The sequence below is a fragment of the Impatiens glandulifera genome, unplaced genomic scaffold, assembly GCF_907164915.1.
Source record: "Impatiens glandulifera unplaced genomic scaffold, dImpGla2.1, whole genome shotgun sequence".
Taxonomy (NCBI): domain Eukaryota; kingdom Viridiplantae; phylum Streptophyta; class Magnoliopsida; order Ericales; family Balsaminaceae; genus Impatiens; species Impatiens glandulifera.
Genome location: NW_025918982.1, coordinates 243468 through 266316, shown reverse-complemented (window position 1 = coordinate 266316; position 22849 = coordinate 243468). Strand labels below are relative to the sequence as shown.

The 22849-nt window shown below is 32.5% G+C and overlaps 9 non-coding genes across 9 annotated transcripts; all 9 read left to right on the top strand.

Annotated features, from left to right (window-relative positions):
* Positions 1–9232: 9232 nt before the first annotated feature.
* On the top strand, positions 9233–9427 carry LOC124917285. The gene has a single exon (XR_007097108.1). It is a non-coding gene; the product is annotated as a U2 spliceosomal RNA (small nuclear RNA).
* A 754-nt stretch (positions 9428–10181) lies between these two features.
* LOC124917288 lies at positions 10182–10376 on the top strand. The gene has a single exon (XR_007097111.1). It is a non-coding gene; the product is annotated as a U2 spliceosomal RNA (small nuclear RNA).
* A 756-nt stretch (positions 10377–11132) lies between these two features.
* LOC124917281 lies at positions 11133–11327 on the top strand. Its single transcript, XR_007097104.1, has one exon. It is a non-coding gene; the product is annotated as a U2 spliceosomal RNA (small nuclear RNA).
* Positions 11328–12083: 756 nt separating this feature from the next.
* Positions 12084–12278, top strand: LOC124917287. Its single transcript, XR_007097110.1, has one exon. It is a non-coding gene; the product is annotated as a U2 spliceosomal RNA (small nuclear RNA).
* Positions 12279–13034: 756 nt separating this feature from the next.
* On the top strand, positions 13035–13229 carry LOC124917286. Its single transcript, XR_007097109.1, has one exon. It is a non-coding gene; the product is annotated as a U2 spliceosomal RNA (small nuclear RNA).
* Positions 13230–13986: 757 nt separating this feature from the next.
* On the top strand, positions 13987–14181 carry LOC124917283. Its single transcript, XR_007097106.1, has one exon. It is a non-coding gene; the product is annotated as a U2 spliceosomal RNA (small nuclear RNA).
* Positions 14182–14937: 756 nt separating this feature from the next.
* On the top strand, positions 14938–15132 carry LOC124917280. The gene has a single exon (XR_007097103.1). It is a non-coding gene; the product is annotated as a U2 spliceosomal RNA (small nuclear RNA).
* A 756-nt stretch (positions 15133–15888) lies between these two features.
* LOC124917282 lies at positions 15889–16083 on the top strand. The gene has a single exon (XR_007097105.1). It is a non-coding gene; the product is annotated as a U2 spliceosomal RNA (small nuclear RNA).
* Positions 16084–16838: 755 nt separating this feature from the next.
* On the top strand, positions 16839–17030 carry LOC124917284. Its single transcript, XR_007097107.1, has one exon. It is a non-coding gene; the product is annotated as a U2 spliceosomal RNA (small nuclear RNA).
* The last annotated feature ends 5819 nt before the right edge of the window (positions 17031–22849 follow it).

Here is a 22849-nt window from a genome sequence, read left to right as displayed (position 1 = left end):
GATAATGGTAAAAAAATTTTAATTTAAAGTGTAAATTAATTTTCAAATCAAAAGGAATTTTTGCATCAAACGACTTGTGTCTACACTCCCACAACAAAATGAGGTTGAACAAAAAAAAACATAGACAATTCCTACAAGTTGCAAGGTCTTTAATGTTTCAATCTATTCTACCAGTAAAATTTTGGACATTTTCCATTTTTATGGCAACACACACTTATTAATAAATTTCCATCTCAAAATTTAGGTTGGAAATGACTATTTGAAATTTTAATAGACAAAAAACATATTTTAGAAGATATTAAAATATTTGAATGTCTTTGTTATAGCTCAAAAAACAAACCAAACAGAACTAGTATGTTAGGGGAATAAAATAATTTTCTTAAGATATCAAAATTTTCAAAAAAACATATAAATTGTACGACCTTGAAAATGATAAAAAAAAACATCGACATTACATTGAACTTATAAGGAAACTAATATAATAATGATATTATCACAATTTATAATATTGTGATAAAATCTTACATTTATATTTTCTTATATTTTAACACTAATACTCTCCTCAAGTGGGAGTAGAGAGATCAAGAATGTCCAACTTGCGAAGAGTAAAAGACGAACGTCCCAAGGCCTTTGTCAAAATGTCAGCTAATTAATGACCAATATACACATATTGGGTGATAATGTTTCCAGAAATCAGCTCATCCCGAATAATGTGACAGTCAATATGCTTCGTACGATCATGAAAAACATGATTACTTATGATGCGAAGAGCTGATTGACTATCACAAAAGAGGTACATAAGGAACATATGCAAAATGCAAAGGTCTTCAGAAAAGACATGAGCCATTTTAGTTCACAAGTAGTAACCACCATAGCACGACATTCATCTTCAGTAGAGGAACGGGCAACCGTAGGTTTTTAGATTTTGATTCAATCTTCAAAACTATTTTAAGGTTTGAATGATGTTCTTATTTTGATTGTTTTATACTATATTCATCATTTCAAAGCTAATGGAACAATAATCAGACCTTAAATTTCCTAATTTGGAAAATTCCAAAATTTGACCTATAAATGACATTTTGAAATTGATCTTTGTAAAGATCTTGAAATCGTGATTTATATTAGGGTTTTTATTCTTCATGATCATATGAACTAATTGTAGCTTACATATCAAGATTCTATGACCTGAATCAAAAGTTATAGACTTCTGAAATTTTAACCAAAATAAGAACATCTCAGTCCTAAGGCTTTAGCCTAGGACTGGTAATCCTCAGTCTTGTTCTTCAACTGCGACCAGGAAAACATAGCCTCCGACTGAGGATTAGGACCGATGCTCTCCAGCTTCGACCGAAGATCAAGACTAGTGTATTTGAGGAAGGTTCGAGTCCCCGACCGAGGGTTTTAACCCTAGACTAAAGAACCCGACGAGTTTATAAACTTAGGACCGAGTCCTCCCCTTAGCCTATGACTGATTTACTGACCTAGGATTAAGAGCCTTTAGCCTAGGACCGATGATTAGGACCGAGAGTCTCTAGACTAGAACTGATGACTAGGACCGAGCCTCCTAGACCTAGGACTTGTAAAACTAACCCTAACCCTAGATCTAGGACCAAGAACTACTTAAACTTAGGATCGAGAACCTAGACTGATAGACTTGACCTGGGACTGAGCCTCCCAAGTTTAGGACTGAGCAACCTGAGTTTGGGACTGAGCAAACCCAGGACTGTGCTCTTCGGTCCCTTGACCTATACACCCGATCCCAGAAATAAAAGGCTACGAGAGAGCGACTGTGGCCAGAGTTGATGTTGAAATACATCCAAGCAGCTCTCTCCCGATCAATCTTAACTAAAGGATAGACTGGGGAATCTGTTTGATATTGGAGTTCAACATGAATGGAACCCTAATCGATGTACGTGATGTAACACTTTCACACACTCAATGAGAAAATGCCCTATCAATAATAATATACAATCGAAGGCCAATAAAAATGTTCAGGAAGGTGGTCTAAATGAATCTAACCAGGCTACTAAAAATGTGAACAGATCTAAAGTTAACATTAATGAGCGCACTAATGCTGATAGGATGAGTAATCAAATGCAAAAAAAGGGTTAGAAAGTAGATCGGGAGAAGACTGAAATGGGTAAAAGTACAAGCTGGCCCTGCTAAAGTTGATCATGTTAGTCAAGTTCAAAACACTGGTCCTAAGGATACTATTTTTTCAAGAATAGGTTCTATTCAAAACGTTGTTCCTGATAATACCGGTCCTGGTCAGGGTACTGGTCATAATAAAGTAGGTCCTAGTCATACCGGTCCTGGACTAGCTCATCATGTTGATCCTAGACATATTGGCCCTATTAAACCTGGTCATGGCCTTACTGTTCCCGGACCTACTCATGTCACTATATTAGATAATGTGGGCCTAAAGCAACCAATACTGTTAATGCTGGTTTTGAAAAGGATTGTCCTGATACTGATAGTGGTCCTATTATTGCTGGTGATACTAATGTCGGTCATAAGTCCACCATTCCTAATGTTGATCTTAGAACAAATCCTGATGTAACTATCGGTTATGGATCTAAATATTATGGTATTCAAAGATCTTTGGGATGTGGAATTCTTGGCCCTTATGAAGCAATCAAACCTAGTCCTAATCCTCACAGTTCCAGGAATGCAAGCAGGAACCAAAGAAACAATGTCATCCTAATTCGAAATGATCTGATCCTTGGACTTTGTGCCACCTTTTAAAATTGTGATCAGGAGAATCCTAGACTAAAAAACATTGAAAATCTTGAAAATAATAAGGAAACTATAGAGATTGATTTGGGGAATCTCGGGTTTTGCGAAATCAAGAAATCAAATGTAGAAGAAGATCAGCTAGTCTTGAATAAGGTAGTGAGTCTTAGTTCTGAAGTGGGGAAAATTAAAATCGATAACAGACATGAATCCAATAGTGAAAAGGTTCAAAGTCAGAAGAGACCTACTAAAAAAGAACATGCTTTAAATTGGAGACAAAGTAGAAAGATTATGGATCTAGAGGCTACTAACTCTATCACGGGAGAGGATGAGATTTATGAGATACACTTCCCACCGAGCAGTAACATCATTCCAAACAATCAAACTATTGCCATTGAAGATAGTAAGGCAAGTGATGCTTATAACTTCTCTAAGGATGAGATCCAAGATAGCCTTGAAAGTCAGGAACCAAACACTTATATCCATTCATAAATATAGTGACATGGAACATAAAGGGTCTCAATGACCCTCTGAAATGCAAATAAATCAGGAGGATCATTGAGAACCAAAAGATCACTATTGTGGGTATTCTTGAGACAAAATTAAAAAGCCAGAACGTTGACAATGTTAGCAAGCTGTGTATTGATAGTATCTAGGAAATTATTCACAATTCAAATAACAAAAAGGGTGGAATCTGGGTTATTTGAGATAATAAAGTTGCTGAGGTCAAGGCTCTCTTTTCTAATGATCAAACAATCTTGGTTGCGGTCAAAGACAGAATCACCGGAATTGTGTTCTATCTTGCTATTATGTACGATAGTAACTCAAGCACTAACATAAGACTACTCTAGAATTGCCTTAGGAACTGGATTGGTAGTGATAAATCTTGTGCTATCCTTGGTGACTATAATACAACAAGAAATGAAATTGATCATAGCCCAGAATCTAAAATCACTGAGGATATGATTGACATTAACGACTGTATCAGTGATATGGTTTGTATTGAGCCTACTAATTTTGGAAATTTCTTCACCTGGTCTTCTACAAGAGGAGATTAGCGCATAAGGAAAAGTAGGATTGACAGATGTTTGGTCAATGAGAATTGGATCAACCAATTTCTGAGAAGTCAACTTCATGTTTTGAATCCTAGAATTTCTGTTAATTACCCGATTCAATTGTTATAAAAAAGGAGGAGAGGTTCAAGAAGCTCTTCAAATTCTTCAACTTCTAGATGGAAAATGACAAATTCAAGGATATTATTCAAAGTGTATGGTCTACATATGTTAGGGGTTCCAATATGTACAGAGTTTCTTAAAAGCTAAAGATCCTAAAGAATCAACTCCAAAGTTTTGACAAGAAAAGTTTAGCAATATCTCCAATAAAGTTCTAGTTGCAAAAGAAGAACTAGAAGAGGTTCAGAAATGGTTATTTAAGGATGATAATGTTTAACAACTCAATGAGACAGAGAGGGATGCACTCAAAAAATTTAAGAAGTTGAGTCTACTTGAAGAGAACTTTGTTAGGCAGAAGTCAAGACAAAACTGGCTTTTGTTGGGTGATAAAAATATAGCTTTCTTCTACAGGAAATGCAAGACTAGAAACATGAGAAACAACGTGTACAGGCTGAATAATGATGATGTAGAATATGTTCAGGGTTAGAAGGGTGTAAAAGATATAGCTATCAAGTTCTATAATCAACTAATGGGTACAAGAAAGAAGTATCAAAGTCACCTGAATACGTTGTATCAGATTATAGATAAAAAAATTTCGGCTGAGGATAATCGCGAGTTAATAAGGGTTGTCACGAGGTTTGAGGTTAAAGAAGCTCTATTCAGTATTGATCGGAATAAAAACACTGGTCCGGATGGTTTTAATGCGAAGTTCTTCAAAGACAATTAGTCGGTTGTGGGTAAAGATATTACTGATGGGGTTCTGGAGTTTTTCAAGAACAAGAAGATGTTAAAGTAATGGAATACAGCGGTCTTAACCTTAATCACCAAAACTACGGTGCCCAAAAAAGTACAAGATTTTAGACCAATTTCCTATTGCAATATGGTTTACAAAATACTTTCAAAAATCATTTCTAAACGCTTTAAAAATGTCATAGGAAAAATAATAAATCTTAATAAATATGAATTTATCCCTAGTAGGACAATCTCTCATAATATTCTTTTCATGAAGAGTCTTTTAAAAGGCTACGGAAAAAAGAAAATATTCCCAAGAGTGACTTTCAAAATAGATATCAAGAAACCTTTTCGACTCTGTTAGATGGGAAGCCATTTAGGATTTTCTGGTTGTATCTATTTTTTATGATTTTTATTGATTGGATTATGCAATGCGTTTCTTCATCCTGTTTTGTTGTTAGCGTCAATGGAGTCCACAGAGGCTACTTCAAGGGTGAAAACAGGGTAAGGCAAAGAGACCCCCTCTCTTATTACCTTTTTGTAACTATCATGGCGATCTTTTAGAGCATCTTCGCGATGTTCCGAAAGAATCGTCCATACATCTTTCACCCTTTCTGTGAAGTAGATGAGGTAACCCATTTATGTTTTGATGACGATTTGTTCATTCTAGCGCACATAGATGTCGATTCTATTAAAACTATTAGGGCTGCACTAACATTATTTTCTGATATTACAGGTCTTACTATTAATGAAAGCAAAAGTGTGACATTTTATGGAGGAGTGAATGACAAAACAAAGAAGGACATATTAAACATCATGGGAATTGCGGAAGGCATCTTTCCCGTAAGGTACTTGGGGGTTCCGTTAACCGCGAAATAAATCGAGATCTCACACTACAAGTTGTTGAATTAAAAAGTAAAAAACACGATATCTGGCTGGGCGGCGAAAAACCTTTCTTATGCAGGGAGGATCGAGCTTATCAAAACCGTAGTCATTGACATAATTGGATATTGGGCGCATCAGATAGTCATTTCGAAGAAGATAGTGAAGGAGCTAGACACGCTAATGAGAAATTTCATATGGGGCAGTAGTGGGAGAGGAGGAAAGAAAATCAAATGACTACTCTCTGTAAGCTGAAAAGAGGAGGGAGGCATTGGCCAGAAGATCTGCGTTGAGTGGACCAATGCTCAAACTTTCAAGCATCTGTGGGAATTGGAACGCAACCAGAAATCATTATGGATCAAATGGGTACACACGTGATTTATGAAATAGGAAATCAGTATCTGGACATGTAAAATCAATGAATGTATGAGTTGGTCAATCATTCATAAACCAACCAATAATTCATAAAGAGGAGTTTAAAAATACACGTATCAAAAGGGACTGTGTAGTGAAGAAAATCATAGATGAAAAAGACAGAGACTAGGACTCACTTTTGAGAAGAAATCCAGAAAGATAGAGGATACTGGATCACATCAGTAACATACAACTCCGAGACAGACCCGACGTTCATGAATAGAATTCAAAAGACAATGGGAAGCTTTTCTCAAATAGAATATGGGAGGTAATTCGAGAAAAAGTGCAGAAAGTAGAATGGGCTCCTCTCGTATGGTCAACCAAGATCATTCCTCGACATCAGTTCATCATATGGCTTGTCTTTTGGGAAAGACTCAGCATTCGTGATTGTATCATTAAGTATATGTCCTCTATGCAACGGAAGTGAAACCATTAATCACCTGTTTGGGAGCTGTAGTATATCATTGGAAATTTGGGAGAGATTTTCAAAAATCCTGGAGCTGATCAGTTTCTCGAAGAAATAGAAAGAAATCAAAGAAGCAGCACTACTCAAAGCCAAAGAAAATAGATTCTCAATAAACGTATTCAAGTGTGGCTCTAGAACAGTAATTTACAACATTTAACAGGAACGTAGTGTGAGAGTCTATGATAGAACCGTAGAAGTGTTGAAAAATTATAGTGAGACATAGTCTCGGATTTTGGCGCACTTGCGAGAATGTGGAGAAAAGTTCCAAGTACGGAGCAATGTTGGAATATCAACAGGAATTGAATTTACCGTTTACTAAAATCATTAGAAACGAAAACATTGTAATCAGATAGTTTAGTAACGTTTTTGCTTTAATTCAGAATGATACGACTTCAAAATCATTCTTGGTCTGTCTAGAATGATCTCTTAAACTCGTGGTTTTTTTCTCGTTTTTGGGAATTATTAATGAAATGACACTAAGTCGTTTCCCCCTAAAAAAATGTTATATGTATGGTTCGAACTTAAAAAATAACAAAACAAGTACAACCCTTTAATTAATTATGCTAATAAGCCTTTATATTTTAAATTCAACACCAAATTTGATGAACGCGGACATTTTAACAATATAAGTTCAACTTTTTATCAAACTAATATATATATATATATATATATATATATATAATGATGCTTAATTTTAAAGTGTCTGGATTGTCGGGTCGAGAGTTGTGGTTAATTTGGATATATATATATATATGTGAGAGTAAATAAATACTTTGGTTGGATTGTGAGTTTAAACGATTAAAAATAAATTAAACATAATAAACGATAACCTTTAAACGATTAAAAATAAATTAAAAATGTTATTTGTATGATTCAAAATTGCAACATAATAAAACAAGTTCAACTCTTTAACCAACTAGGCTAATAAGATATTATATTTTAAATTCAACACCAAATTTGATGAACGCGAAACATTTTAACAATATAAGTTCAATTTTTTAAATATCTAATCTATATATAAAAATAAGTACATCCCTTTAACCAAGTGTGATTGTGATGTGATTTACCAAGGAATAATAAATATCGGTATCAATTAAAAATAATTAAAAATTGGAATTAAATATTTGATTGATCAAAATGTGTGGCCAGGATGCTAAATATTACAAAATATGAATTAAATATTTTATTGACCAAAGTGAAAATGGAAGTTCTCGAGATGAGAGGTTCATTCGGAAAAAAAAACATGTGATGAGATATGTGAAATGATAAGTTGTTTGACCGAATTGAATAAAATGTGGAATAAAAGTGTTTTATTTTTTATTTTAATATATATTTCATAATTTATTAAAATTTTAAACATTTAATACATATTATTATTATTATTATTATTTTTATTAATTTATTATTATTATTTTTCTTCGTGTGCATCGAACGATATTCGTCCTAGTTGACATTATTAGTTCAAATAGAGATATAGCTAATAATGTTTCTACATTAAAGATATCCTAAAATAATCTGGAAGACGACAACCATCTATATGATGTAGTGCTATCATGCTTGGAGCATCCTTTTCAATCATTTTACATAATTGTCATATGTTTCGAGGCTAAATTTGGAGATTGAATGTTTATTTATTCATACCGGTTACTGAATGCGAAATATGACTAAACAATAAAAAAGAAACTAATTTAAAGTAATTCACAAGGATAAAATTTTGCTACCTCCACACAAAAATGAGAATATTATTGAGAAGATCATCATATATATTACATCATAACTAACTAGGGTTATGACACAATATTATAAAACACTCAGGCCATTGAAACCCTAACAAGTTAAAAATTGGGACTACAAGTTATACTCTCTAAGCAAACAATTCAGCTTTCTAAAGTGTTTAGTTACAATTTTAAATAAGCATAAACATAGTCAATACTAATATTGTCGAGAAGCCTCTAAAATATAGTGGCAATATATTCCTTGTATTATTATCAAAATAAAATATTAGATTTTATTTTATTTTAATCTTATTTCCTTATATCAAGATTATACTCCAAAAGATAAAATTTTATTTTATTCAATATTCTATTTTATTGGACCAAAGAATTAAAAGCTAACAAATCTCTACATTCACATGAATTCAACCAAATACCCTAAATGAATTACTTATTTCCTAAATTTCCTAGATACATTAATAAATTCCCAAAAATTATATATTCTCTCTTATCTAGAGTTTCCTAAGGAAACTTAACATTTTCTAATATTAAGAACATCCAAATATATTGGATGATATTGGAAACATTCTATAAGGTACCCACATGGTGACATATTAATTTGATTGTCAACAATTCTTACTTTCTTCACATTCATTAGTCAAATGATCTAGTTGCATTAGTCAACTCCATGATGGACTATAGGTATATGTCAATTTTAAATGTCCGATATACATTACTCAATGTCGAGATGATATAGATGTATTAGTCAATACCTAGATGACCTAGATGCATTAGTCAATATTAGATGGCCTAAATGTATTAGCCAGTACTAGATTCCCATGATACATTATTAAATGTAAAGATGACATATAAACATTAATTAATGACATATCATCCAGATGCATTAGTCAATACTAGATGGCTCAAATACAGCTGTGAATGACATATGGACAAAATGTATTAGTCAATACTAGATTCCCAAAGTTTTATTGTTGCGTCTTTTGGTTTTTAAAAGTAATGAAAAAATTGATATAGAGACATTTTGTCCCACATCGGTCGATGACGGCTAGGAACGCATAGATGTGAGTGTATAAAAGTAGAGCCTATGAACAAGAATAGATATACCTTTCTCGGCCTTTTGGCTAAGATCAAGTGTAGTATCTGTTCTTATCAGTTTAATATCTGATACGTGGGTCATTGGCTCACATGATATTAAATTAATTTTTTCGGGGGAAGACCCGTCACGGTAGCTTGCTGCTGGGGTCTTCGAGTGTCGCCCTTGTGTTGCACATCTGCTTGGGCCAGGCACACCCAATCAAATCAAAGTTAAATGTTTTCTTGATTGCATTCAACATACTCGCATCTAGTGTAATATTAATTAAACAAACGTGGAATGATTTAATTAAAACAACAATTCAACACATAATGAATTTGAAAGACTGAACTAATAATCCTCATAACTTGTATCAACTATAACATTAACACGGCTTTGAAGTCAATGAATAGTGACGAGTTTCGTATATTTACTATTACTTAGATTGACTAGTTTGGAAAATAGGGTTGGATTACAAAATCTCCACCCCTCAATCATTAGAAATGACTAGAATGATAAATGATGAAGTCTCATGGTGGAAAGTGGTTTAGTACTATTTAATTATGTAAAGACACAAATTTATTCTTTGGTTGTTTTTTTGAGGAGACTGGTGACAAAGGAAATAGTTTATTCGAGAAATTTTAGTACGTGAAATTGTGTTTTATTGTGTAAAATATTTGAAACAATAAAACACTAACTTGTTAGGTAAAATGATTTCTATTTTCTTCAAATTGGAGAAATTTTAACAATTACATTGGAGTGAAAATAGCAAAAATGGATGGTGAGTTTTTAAGGCGTGGATGGTTTAAAAACATGAGGGAAAATGTTTATTCTCCAAAATTTTATTGTTGCGTCTTTTGGTTTTGAAAAGTAATGAAAAAATTGATATAGAGACATTTTGTCCCACATCGGTCGATGACGGCTAGGAACACATAGATGTGAGTGTATAAAAGTAGAGCATATGAAAAAGAATAGGCATACCTTTCTTGGCCTTTTGGCTAAGATCAAGTGTAGTATTTGTTCTTATTAGTTTAATATCTGATACGTGGGCCTTTGGCTCACATGATATTAAATTAATTTTTTCGGGGGAAGACCCGTCACGGTAGCTTGCTACTGGGGTCTTCGAGTGTTGCCCTTGTGTTGCGCTTCTCCTTGGGCCAGGCGCACCCAATTAAATCAAAGTTAAATGTTTTCTTGATTGCATTCAACATACTCGCATCTAGTGTAATATTATTTACACAAACGTCGAATGATTTAATTAAAACAACAATTCAACACATAATGAATTGGAAAGACTGAACTAATAATCCTCATAACTTGTATCAACTATAACATTAACACGGCTTTGAAGTCAATGAATAGTGACGAGTTTGGTATATTTACTATTACTTAGATTGACTAGTTTGGAAAATGGGGTTGGATAACAAAATCTCCACCCCTCAATCATTAGAAATGACTAGAATGATAAATGATAAAGTATCATGGTGGAAAGTGGTTTGGTACTATTTAATTATGTAAAGACACAAATTTATTCTTTGGTTGGTTCTTTTGTGGAGACTGGTGACAAAGGAAAGAGTTTATTCGAAAAATTTTAGTACGTGAAAATGTGTTTTATTGTGTAAAATATTTGAAACAACCAAGCACTGATTTGTTAGGTAAAATGTTTTCTATTTTCTTCACATTGGAGAAATCTTAACAATTACATTGGAGTGAAAATATCAAAAATAGATTGGGAGCTTTTTAAGGCGTGGATGGTTTAAAAACACGAGAGAAAATGTTTATTCTCCAAAATTTTATTGTTGCGTCTTTTGGTTTTGAAAAGTAATGAAAAAATTTATATAGAGACATTTTGCCCCACATCGGTCGATAACGGCTAGGAACACATAGATGTGAGTGTATAAAAGTAGAACCTATGAACAAGAATAGGCATACATTTCTCGGCCTTTTGGCTAAGATCAAGTGTAGTATCTATTCTTATCAGTTTAATATCTGATACGTGGGCCATTGGCACACATGATATTAAATTATTTTTTTCGGAGGAAGACCCGTCACGGTTGCTTGCTGCTGGGGTCTTCGAGTGTCGCCTTTGTGTTGCACTTCTGCTTGGGTCAGGCGCACCCAATCAAATCAAAGTTGAATGTTTTCTTAATTGCATTCAACATACTCGCATCTAATGTAATATTATTTACACAAACGTCGAATGATTTAATTAAAACAACAATTCAATACATAATGAATTGGAAAGACTGAATTGATAATCCTCATAACTTGTATCAACTATAATATTAACACGGCTTTGAAGTCAATGAATAGTGACGAGTTTCGTATATTTACTATTACTTAGATTGACTAGTTTGGAAAATGGGGTTGGATAACAAAATCTCCACCCCTCAATCATTAGAAATGACTAGAATGATAAATGATGAAGTATCATGGTGGAAAGTGGTTTGGTACTATTTAATTATGTAAAGACACAAATTTATTCTTTGGTTGGTTATTTTGAGGAGACTGGTGACAAAGGAAATAGTTTATTCGAGAAATTTTAGTACGTGAAAATGTGTTTTATTGTGTAAAATATTTGTAACAACTAAGCACTAAATTGTTAGGTACAATGTTTTCTATTTTCTTCACATTGGAGAAATCTTAACAATTACATTGGAGTGAAAATCGCAAAAATCGATTGTGAGCTTTTTAAGGCGTGGGTGGTTTAAAAACATGAGGGAAAATGTTTATTATCCAAACTTTTATTGTTGCGTCTTTTAGTTTTGAAAATTAATTAAAAAATTTATATAGAGACATTTTGTCCAACATCGGTCGATGACGGCTAGGAACACATAGATGTGAGTGTATAAAAGTAGAGCCTATGAACAAGAATAGGCATACCTTTCTCGGCCTTTTGGCTAAGATCAAGTGTAGTGTCTGTTCTTATCAGTTTAATATCTGATACGTGGGCCATTGGCTCACATGATATTAAATTAATTCTTTCGGGGGATGACCCGTCACGGTAGCTTGCTGCTGGGGTCTTCGAGTGTCGCCCTTGTGTTGCACTTCTTCTTAGGCCAGGCGCACCCAATCAAATCAAAGTTGAATGTTTTCTTAATTGCATTCAACATACTCGCATCTAGTGCAATATTATTTACACAAACGTCGAATGATTTAATTAAAACAACAATTCAACACATAATGAATTGGAAAGACTGAACTAATAATCCTCATAACTTGTATCAAATATAACATTAACACGGCTTTGAAGTCAATAAATAGTGACGAGTTTCGTATATTTACTATTACTTAGATTGACTAGTTTGGAAAATGGGGTTGGATAACAAAATCTCCACCCCTAAATCATTAGAAATGATTAGAATGATAAATGATGAATTATCATGGTGGAAAGTGGTTTGGTACTATTTAATTATGTAAAGACACAAATTTATTCTTTGGTCGGTTATTTTGAGGAGACTGGTGACAAAGGAAAGAGTTTATTCGAGAAATTTTAGTACGTGAAAATGTGTTTATATTTTGTAAAATATTTGAAACAACTAAGCACTAACTTGTTAGGTAGAATGTTTTCTATTTTCTTCACATTGGAGAAATCTTAACAATTACATTGGAGTGAAAATCGCAAAAATGGATTGTGAGCTTTTTAAGGCGTGGATGGTTTAAAAACATGAGGGAAATGTTTATTATCCAAAATTTTATTGTTGCATCTTTTAGTTTTGAAAAGTAATTAAAAAATTTATATAGAGACATTTTGTCCAACATCGGTCGATGACGGCTAGGAACACATAGATGTGAGTGTATAAAAGTAGAGCCTATGAACAAGAATAGGCATACCTTTCTCGGCCTTTTGGCTAAGATCAAGTGTAGTATCTGTTCTTATCAGTTTAATATCTGATACGTGGGCCATTGGCTCACTTGATATTAAATTAATTTTTTCGGGGGATGACCCGTCACGGTAGCTTGCTGCTGGGGTCTTCGAGTGTCGCCCTTGTGTTGCACTTCTTCTTGGGCCAGACGCACCCAATCAAATCAAAGTTGAATGTTTTCTTAATTGCATTCAACATACTCGCATCTAGTGCAATATTATTTACACAAACGTCGAATGATTTAATTAAAACAACAATTCAACACATAATGAATTGGAAAGACTGAACTAATAATCCTCATAACTTGTATCAACTATAACATTAACACGGCTTTGAAGTCAATGAATAGTGACGAGTTTCGTATATTTACTATTACTTAGATTGACTAGTTTGGAAAATAGGGTTGGATAACAAAATCTCCACCCCTCAATCATTAGAAATGACTAGAATGATAAATGATGAAGTATCATGGTGGAAAGTGTTTTGGTACTATTTAATTATGTAAAGACACAAATTTATTCTTTGGTCGGTTATTTTTAGGAGACTGGTGACAAAGGAAAGAGTTTATTTGAGAAATTTTAGTACGTGAAAATGTGTTTATATTGTGTAAAATATTTGAAACAACTAAGCACTAACTTGTTAGGTAGAATGTTTTCTATTTTCTTCACATTGGAGAAATCTTAACAATTACATTGGAGTGAAAATAGCAAAAATGGATTGTGAGCTTTTTAAGGTGTGGATGGTTTAAAAACATGAGGGAAAATGTTTATTCTCCAAAATTTTATTGTTGCGTCTTTTGGTTTTGAAAAGTAATGAAAAAATTGATATAGAGACATTTTGTCCCACATCGGTCGATGACGGCTAGGAACACATAGATGTGAGTGTATAAAAGTAGAGCCTATGAACAAGAATAAGCATACCTTTCTCGGCCTTTTGGCTAAGATCAAGTGTAGTGTCTGTTCTTATCAGTTTAATATCTGATACGTGGACCATTGGCTCACATGATATTAAATTAATTTTTTCGGGGGAAGACCAGTCACGGTAGATTGCTACTGGGGTCTACGAGTGTCGCCCTTGTGTTGCACTTCTGCTTGGGCCAGGCGCACCCAATCAAATCAAAGTTGAATGTTTTCTTGATTGTATTCAACATACTCGCATCTAGTGTAATATTATTTACACAAACGTCGAATGATTTAATTAAAATAACAATTCAACACATAATGAATTGGAAAGACTGAACTAATAATCCTCATAACTTGTATCAACTATAACATTAACACGGCTTTGAAGTCAATTAATAGTAACGAGTTTCGTACATTTACTATTACTTAGATTGACTAGTTTGGAAAATGGGGTTGGATAACAAAATCTCCACCCCTCAATCATTAGAAATGACTAGAATGATAAATGATGAAGTATCATGGTGGAAAGTGATTTGGTACTATTTAATTATGTAAAGACACAAATTCATTCTTTGGTTGGTTCTTTTGAGGAGACTGGTGATAAAGGAAAGAGTTTATTCGAGAAATTTTAGTACGTGAAAATGCGTTTTATTATGTAAAATATTTGAAACAACTAAGCACTAACTTGTTAGGTAAAATGTTTTGTATTTTCTTCACATAGGAGAAATCTTAACAATTATATTGGAGTGAAAATAGCAAAAATGGATTGTGAGCTTTTTATGGCATGGATGGTTTAAAAACACGAGGGAAAATGTTTATTTTCCAAAATTTTATTGTTGCGTCTTTTGGTTTTGAAAAGTAATGAAAAATTTGATATAGAGACATTTTGTCCCACATCGGTCGATGACGGCTAGGAACACATAGATGTGAGTGTATAAAAGTAGAGCCTATGAAAAAGAATAGGCATACCTTTCTCGGCCTTTTGGCTAAGATCAAGTGTAGTATCTGTTCTTATCAGTTTAATATCTGATACGTGGGCCATTGGCTCACATGATATTAAATTAATTTTTTCGGGGGAAGACCCGTTACGGTAGCTTGCTACTAGGGTCTTCGAGTGTTGCCCTTGTGTTGCACTTCTTCTTGGGCCAGGCGCACCCAATTAAATCAAAGTTAAATGTTTTCTTGATTGCATTCAACATACTCGCATCTAGTGTAATTTTATTTACACAAACGCCGAATGATTTAATTAAAACAACAATTCAACACATAATGAATTGGAAAGACTGAACTAATAATCCTCATAACTTGTATCAACTATAACATTAACACCGCTTTGAAGTCAATGAATAGTGACGAGTTTCGTATATTTACTATTACTTATATTGACTAGTTTGGAAAATGGGGTTGGATAACAAAATCTCCACCCCTCAATCATTAGAAATGACTAGAATGATAAATGATGAAGTATCATGGTGGAAAGTGGTTTGGTACTATTTAATTATGTAAAGACACAAATTTATTCTTTGGTTGGTTCTTTTGAGGAGACTGGTGACAAGGGAAAGAGTTTATTCGAGAAATTTTAGTACGTGAAAATGTGTTTTATTGTGTAAAATATTTAAAACAACTAAGCACTGACTTGTTAGGTAAAATGTTTTCTATTTTCTTCACATTGGGGAAATCTTAACAATTACATTGGAGTGAAAATAGCAAAAATGGATTGTGAGCTTTTTAAGACGTGGATGGTGTAAAAACACGAGAGAAAATGTTTATTCTCCAAAATTTTATTGTTGCGTCTTTTTGTTTTGAAAAGTAATGAAAAAATTGATATAGAGACATTTTGTCCCATATCGGTCGATAACGGCTAGGAACACATAGATGTGAGTGTATAAAAGTAGAACCTATGAACAAGAATAGGCATACCTTTCTCGGCCTTTTGGCTAAGATCAAGTGTAGTATCTGTTCTATTCAGTTTAATATCTGATACGTGGGCCATTGGCTTACATGATATTAAATTATTTTTTTCGGAGGAAGACCCGTCACGGTTGCTTGCTGTTGGGGTCTTCGAGTGTCGCCCTTGTGTTGCACTTCTAATTGGGCTAGACGCACCCAATCAAACCAAAGTTAAATGTTTTCTTGATTGCATTCAACATACTCGCATCTAGTGTAATATTATTTACACAAACGTCGAATGATTTAATTAAAACAACAATTCAACACATAATGAATTGGAAAGACTGAACTAATAATCATATAACTTGTGTCAACTATAACATTAACACGGCTTTGAAGTCAATGAATAGTGACGAGTTTCGTATATTTACTATTACTTATATTGACTAGTTTGGAAAATGGGGTTGGATAACAAAATCTCCACCCCTCAATCATTAGAAATGACTAGAATGATAAATGATGAAGTATCATGGTGGAAAGTGGTTTGGTACTATTTAATTATGTAAAGACACAAATTTATTCTTTGGTTGGTTCTTTTGAGGAGACTGGTGACAAGGGAAAGAGTTTATTCGAAAAATTTTAGTACGTGAAAATGTGTTTTATTGTGTAAAATATTTAAAACAACTAAGCACTGACTTGTTAGGTAAAATGTTTTCTATTTTCTTCACATTGGGGAAATCTTAACAATTACATTGGAGTGAAAATAGCAAAAATGGATTGTGAGCTTTTTAAGACGTGGATGGTGTAAAAACACAAGAGAAAATGTTTATTATCCAAAATTTTATTGTTGCGTCTTTTTGTTTTGAAAAGTAATGAAAAAATTGATATAGAGACATTTTGTCCCACATCGGTCGATAACGGCTAAGAACACATAGATGTGAGTGTATAAAAGTAGAACCTATGAACAAGAATAGGCATACCTTTCTCGGCCTTTTGGCTAAGATCAAGTGTAGTATCTGTTATCAGTTTAATATCTGATACGTGGGCCATTGGCTCACATGATATTAAATTATTTTTTTCGGAGGAAGACCTGTCACGGTTGCTTGCTGTTGGGGTCTTCGAGTGTCGCCCTTATGTTGCACTTCTACTTGGGCTAGGCGCCCCCAATCAAATCAAAGTTAAATGTTTTCTTGATTGCATTCAACATACTCGCATCTAGTTTAATATTATTTACACAAACGTCGAATGATTTAATTAAAACAACAATTCAACACATAATGAATTGGAAAGACTGAACTAATAATCATATAACTTGTATCAACTATAACATTAACACGGCTTTGAAGTCAATGAATAGTGACGAGTTTCGTATATTTACTATTACTTAGATTGACTAGTTTGGAAAATGGGGTTGGATAACAAAATCTCCACCACTCAATCATTAGAAATGACTAGAATGATAAATGATGAAGTATCATGGTGGAAAGTGGTTTGGTACTATTTAATTATGTAAAGACACAAATTTATTCTTTGGTTGGTTCTTTTGAGGAGACTGATGACAAAGGAAAGAGTTTATTCGAGAAATTTTAGTACGTGAAAATGATGACCCAGATGTATTAGTCAATGATAAGATGGTTCAGATACATTAATCAATACCGAGAGGTTCAGATGCATTAGTTAATACTAGATAGCCAAAATACATTATTCAATGTCAAGATTTCCCATATATATTAGTAAATACTAGATGGTCTAGATGCATTACTCAATGTTAGTTGACCCAAATGCATTAGTCAATGTTATGTGACTGAGATGCATTACTCAATGACGAGATGACATAGATATATTAGTTAATATCGGATTAATTTGATGCATTAGTTAATGTTAGATGACCAAGATTTATTACTCAATAACATATGAACTATATTCATTAGTCATTGCCAGATGGATCAAATTGATTAGTTAATAACAAATGATCTAGATGCATTAGATAATGTCAAATGACCTAGATGCATTAGTCAATACTAAATGACCCAGATGCATTAAACAATGTTAGATTAATGAGATGCATTACTAAATGATAAATGTTTGAAATACGTTACTCAATATCGAGATGACCCGGATGCATTAGTTAATGGACATGATGCACTAATCAATATTAGAAGACTGAGATGTATTAATCAATGCTAGATAACCAAAATTTATTTGTCAATTCTAGATGTCATAAATACCTTAATCAATGCCAAATAACCCAAATTAATTAGTCAATATGAAATGGCTGAAATATTTATTCAATGTCAAATGACCATATGTATTAGTCAATGCTAGATGGCCCATATGCATTACTTAATGCTAGAGATGACCTAGATGACCCATTTCTAAACCATTATGTACTGTGCAACTTCAAAACCAAATAAAATTTCTTTATAGGTGGATTATTCTAACGTATCCACATCCTCCATAGATATATAGTGCATAACCAATAATACCGTCATAATTCTATCTTTGAGTTGGTTAACTCAAACCTCATTGATTAACATTCAACTATACTTGCGGGAACGTGGTAACGCGAGAGTTTATGGCAGAACCCTCAGAAGTATTGAAGAATTATAGAGAGACATAGTCTCGGATTGTGGCTCACTTGCGGGAACGTGGAGAAAAGTTCCAAATACGGAGTAGAATTGAAATATCAGTAGGAATTAGAATTTACCGTTTACTAAAATTATTAGAAACAAAATCATTGTAATTAGATAGTTCATTTATATTTTTTATTTTATTTAGAATGATACAACTTCAAAGTCATTTTAGGTCTATCTAGAATAATCTCTTAAACTCGTAGTTTTTTTTCCGTTTTGGGGAATTTTTAATGAAATAACACTAAGTCGTTTTTCACCTAACAAAACATTCAACTACACTCTAATAAATAACTTATAATGGTTTAGAATTTAATGGTTCATGATTTAGAAACTCAACCTCAACGTAGTGTTCTTCCTATTCTTATAGAGTAATATCTAACTCCGCATATTTATCAACACTACTTCTTTTTACTACATCCCCTCATAGTAGAGCTAAGTGTCGAATTCTCATCAAAGATGACATTTTTACTCAAAATAACTCTTATCTAAGATGGAGAAATTTTTGACACAATCTCAACAGTTCACTCATACTCCTTTTTTCAGTATTGACTATAATTTACCTTTCTTTATATGATAATAAATTTTGCAACTAAAACTTTCAGACCTGAGTAATTCGTAAACTTGCCAATCCACATCTCGTAAGGTGTTTTAGAGTTAATCCTAATTTGAGAACAATGATTTAGAAAATAGAATCTTGTACTGTTACTATTTAGAACCTTCTATCAAGTTTTAAAGTTGAGAAAATGCACTCACTCTATGTATTAATGTCAAACTCATTTTTTCAACTACACCATTCTGATATGACATATGTGTTACTATGCGATGACGAGCAATTCATGCATTCTTACAAAACTGATCAAAGTGAGAAGAACAAAACTCGTGTCAGTAATTACATACATCAATCATTTTACGACCATTTGAAATAGATGACTTGTTGTACTTCTTCTCTTCTCTTTTCTTCACTCATTACCTCTGCTGGAAGACAACATCATTGCTTGATTGATTGCAATTGTACTAACCATATTATGGCATAAATTTCTTGAATCTAGGGTAGTCTTGATGTCTTATAGACTTACTATATCTTTCTGCATTCGTAGGTTGAACAAACATTTCTTTAGAAGCAACTTGATAGTGACAAACTTTGACATGTGTAGGCTCTCCAACTTCAACCATAAATCAGTGTCTTTCTCTTGCTCCAAGACCTCGATGATGTCATCATTTATCATAACAAACTAGGTTATGACAAGAATTAATAAATACTTGGTCCCATGAAACCCTTACATATAAAGATTGGGACTCCAAACAATACTTTCAAGGCAAATAGTTAAGTTTTCTAAAATGTTTGGTTGCAAGCCTCAACTAGGTGATATTAGTGTAGGAGCCTCTTAAATATTGTCTCAAGTATATTTCTATTTGTATTACCATAATAAAAAATTATATTTTTTTTGTGTTAATTGTATTTCCTTGTATCAAGATTATACACTAAAAGATGTAATTTTGTTTTTCAATATTCTCTTTTCTTGCAGCAAATAATTTAAGACTACTCATTAGTTATCCACCTTCCTTAATTATGTGGCTAATTTTTTACATACGGTGGAGACTTTTTTCAAAGCTCAAATCATTTAACTAATACTATAAGAACACATTGACCGTCGTTATTATCTAAAGTGAGAACTAAATCAAATTATTATTACAATACTTGATAAAATAAGTAAAAAAAAGATCATAATAAGAATGTTTAAAAGCCTAAAATAACAACTAATCCAGATGGAAACGACTAATACCAGATTGCACAATTGTAATTGGTTCAAGGATAAATTTTGGAGAACTGGAGTTTTTTTTTGTGAAATTTTGAAAATACAAAGCGCTTCTGCACAACCGAAGCCGAACATAAAATCGAACGCGCTTCTCTAGAAATCGAAGACGAACAGAAAACCGAACGCCCTTCTCCAGAAACTGAAGTCGAACAGAAAATCGGACACGTTTCTGCAGAAACCGAAGCCGAACAGAAAACCGGACGCGCTTCTGCAGAAACCGAAGTTGATTAAATACCGAATATTATTAACAACCGAACTTGATTCTCATTTCGGTTTTCTTCACTTTGACCCTACACATAATCAATAACGCACCTAAGTCTTATTGATACACTTAAAATTAATAAAAGATTTTAACCTAACAATATCTCCCTTTTTTATTATTTAAGTTAAATTATCAAAACCCGGTTGAATCATTATAGTAAATGTCCTAGATTAATTTAATCTAACAACAGTGCGAGAATCATACCACTAGATATTGAGTTGTTTAACCAATATATAATAATAATAATGTATAATTAAAAGATATTGAGTTGTTTAACCACACTAACACAAAAATAATATGAGAGAAAATAAAATTAAAACAAAAATGTCACAAATCATAAAAGTAAGAATAAAAAATACTAACAAGTCATACAACATATTATCGAGCTCGTACATTCTCGATAAATGACGCTAATTAGTTTTCAGACCTATTTCACCCGTTTTTTCGAAACGAAATTATAAAAATATATAAATGGATAAGATGTTGACTAAAATGTTGGGAGCATAAAAATTATGAATGATGATTGTCAAATGAGAAATTGTCAACATTTTATTGGTTAATGGTAAAAAAAACAATATAATTATGAATGATACAAATAATTCATTAGTAGATTTTTGGTTTTTAAGAATACTATTACCTCATACACTGACTAATACACATTTCATGTTGGTTTTCTCCACTCTATATAATAAAGTTTTTTCTCCATTTCTTAGGAAAAAAAGTGGTCATGTCGATACAAGTAAATTAAAAACTAAGATATCATGAGACACGTGACGAAAGTAATTATGCTTATATAGGGAATAGAGAAAAATAAATATAAGGTATTTTGATTATTAATTGAATGGACCAAATTAATAAGAGAATAGTTGAAAATGAGTTATTTAAAGATATTTAATAATCCCAACTAAGCAAGTGGAACATCATCTTAAGAAACAAGAAAAACTCAAATTGATTAAAATCCATGCTAATAGGCTTTTTCTATACATTTAATTTCACAAAGAATTCATTAACATGAATTAGATTGCTCATCCTTTTTTTCAAGCTTTCTTCCTCCCACAACACTTTTTACAAAAAAACACATATCATGTGGGCATGTGCTAGGTTGTTTTTATGGAATCCAACTTGTGATCATTAATATCCCTAGACACATTTTATGTTCATTTTCTTTATTTTAAAAAAATAAATTCTCCATTAATTAGGGGAAAAAAAGTCATGTACATAACATGGGAGCTTAAAATTAGCCCACTAAAATGTTGACAATTTCTCATTTGAATTTAAAATTATTCTGAAATATATATGGAAATGACTTTTTTCCATTTATTACAATAAATTATTGTAAAACTCATTTTAAATTACTCTTTCTTTAACATCTTGACAACCTTCTTCATCTTTCTAGAAATATTTCATAAAACTACAATATTTTCATTATTCCAAATCTCATAAATCAACTAGCCAAACAAACATTTGCATACGTTGGAAAAGAAACTTTTGCCTATTGTTTGGGTTGATAATTTTCTTGATTTTCTGCAATTTTCTTTTGCTTTTCGAATCATCGAAGAACTGTTGAACTTTCTCTACCAATAATAGAAAAATAAACAATACCATTTTTTTTATCTAAACCAAACTTTAATGTCTTTTTATAAAATAAAGAATATCTAACATCATCATAATTAATCAATTATTTCTGTCAACGCCTATCTATTAAAAGGCTTTCTACACCAAACTATTTATATTGTCTATGTTAGAAGAAAGAGAAACATAATAATATTTTGCATATATATTTAAGATGATAGAGGTATTTATACATGAGTAACGTTACTAAATATAATAATAATATATAATAATTATAAAATAATATATAATATAATATAATAATATATTATTAACACCCTCCCTCAAACTTAATGTGGAAGAAAGTTGAAGATTGAAGAATAAATCTTGACAACGCTAAGGAGGATGAGATTTGATAAAAATGTCGGCAATTTGAGTTTGCAATGAAATATGAATCAATTGTATGTACCATTAAATACATGATGTCGTGTTAGATGAAAAACAATTTCAATGTGTTTGGTACGTTCGTGAAATACATCAGTATGAGAAATCTGTATTGCACTATTATTATCACAAAAGATAGGAATAGTAGAGGATAAAGGAACACCCATATATTGGAGTAACCATCGTAGCCAAAGAAGCTTAGAGGTAGTATCTGTAAGAGAACGATATTCAGATTTTGTACTAGAGCGAAAAACAATAGTTTTTTACTTACTTCCCAATG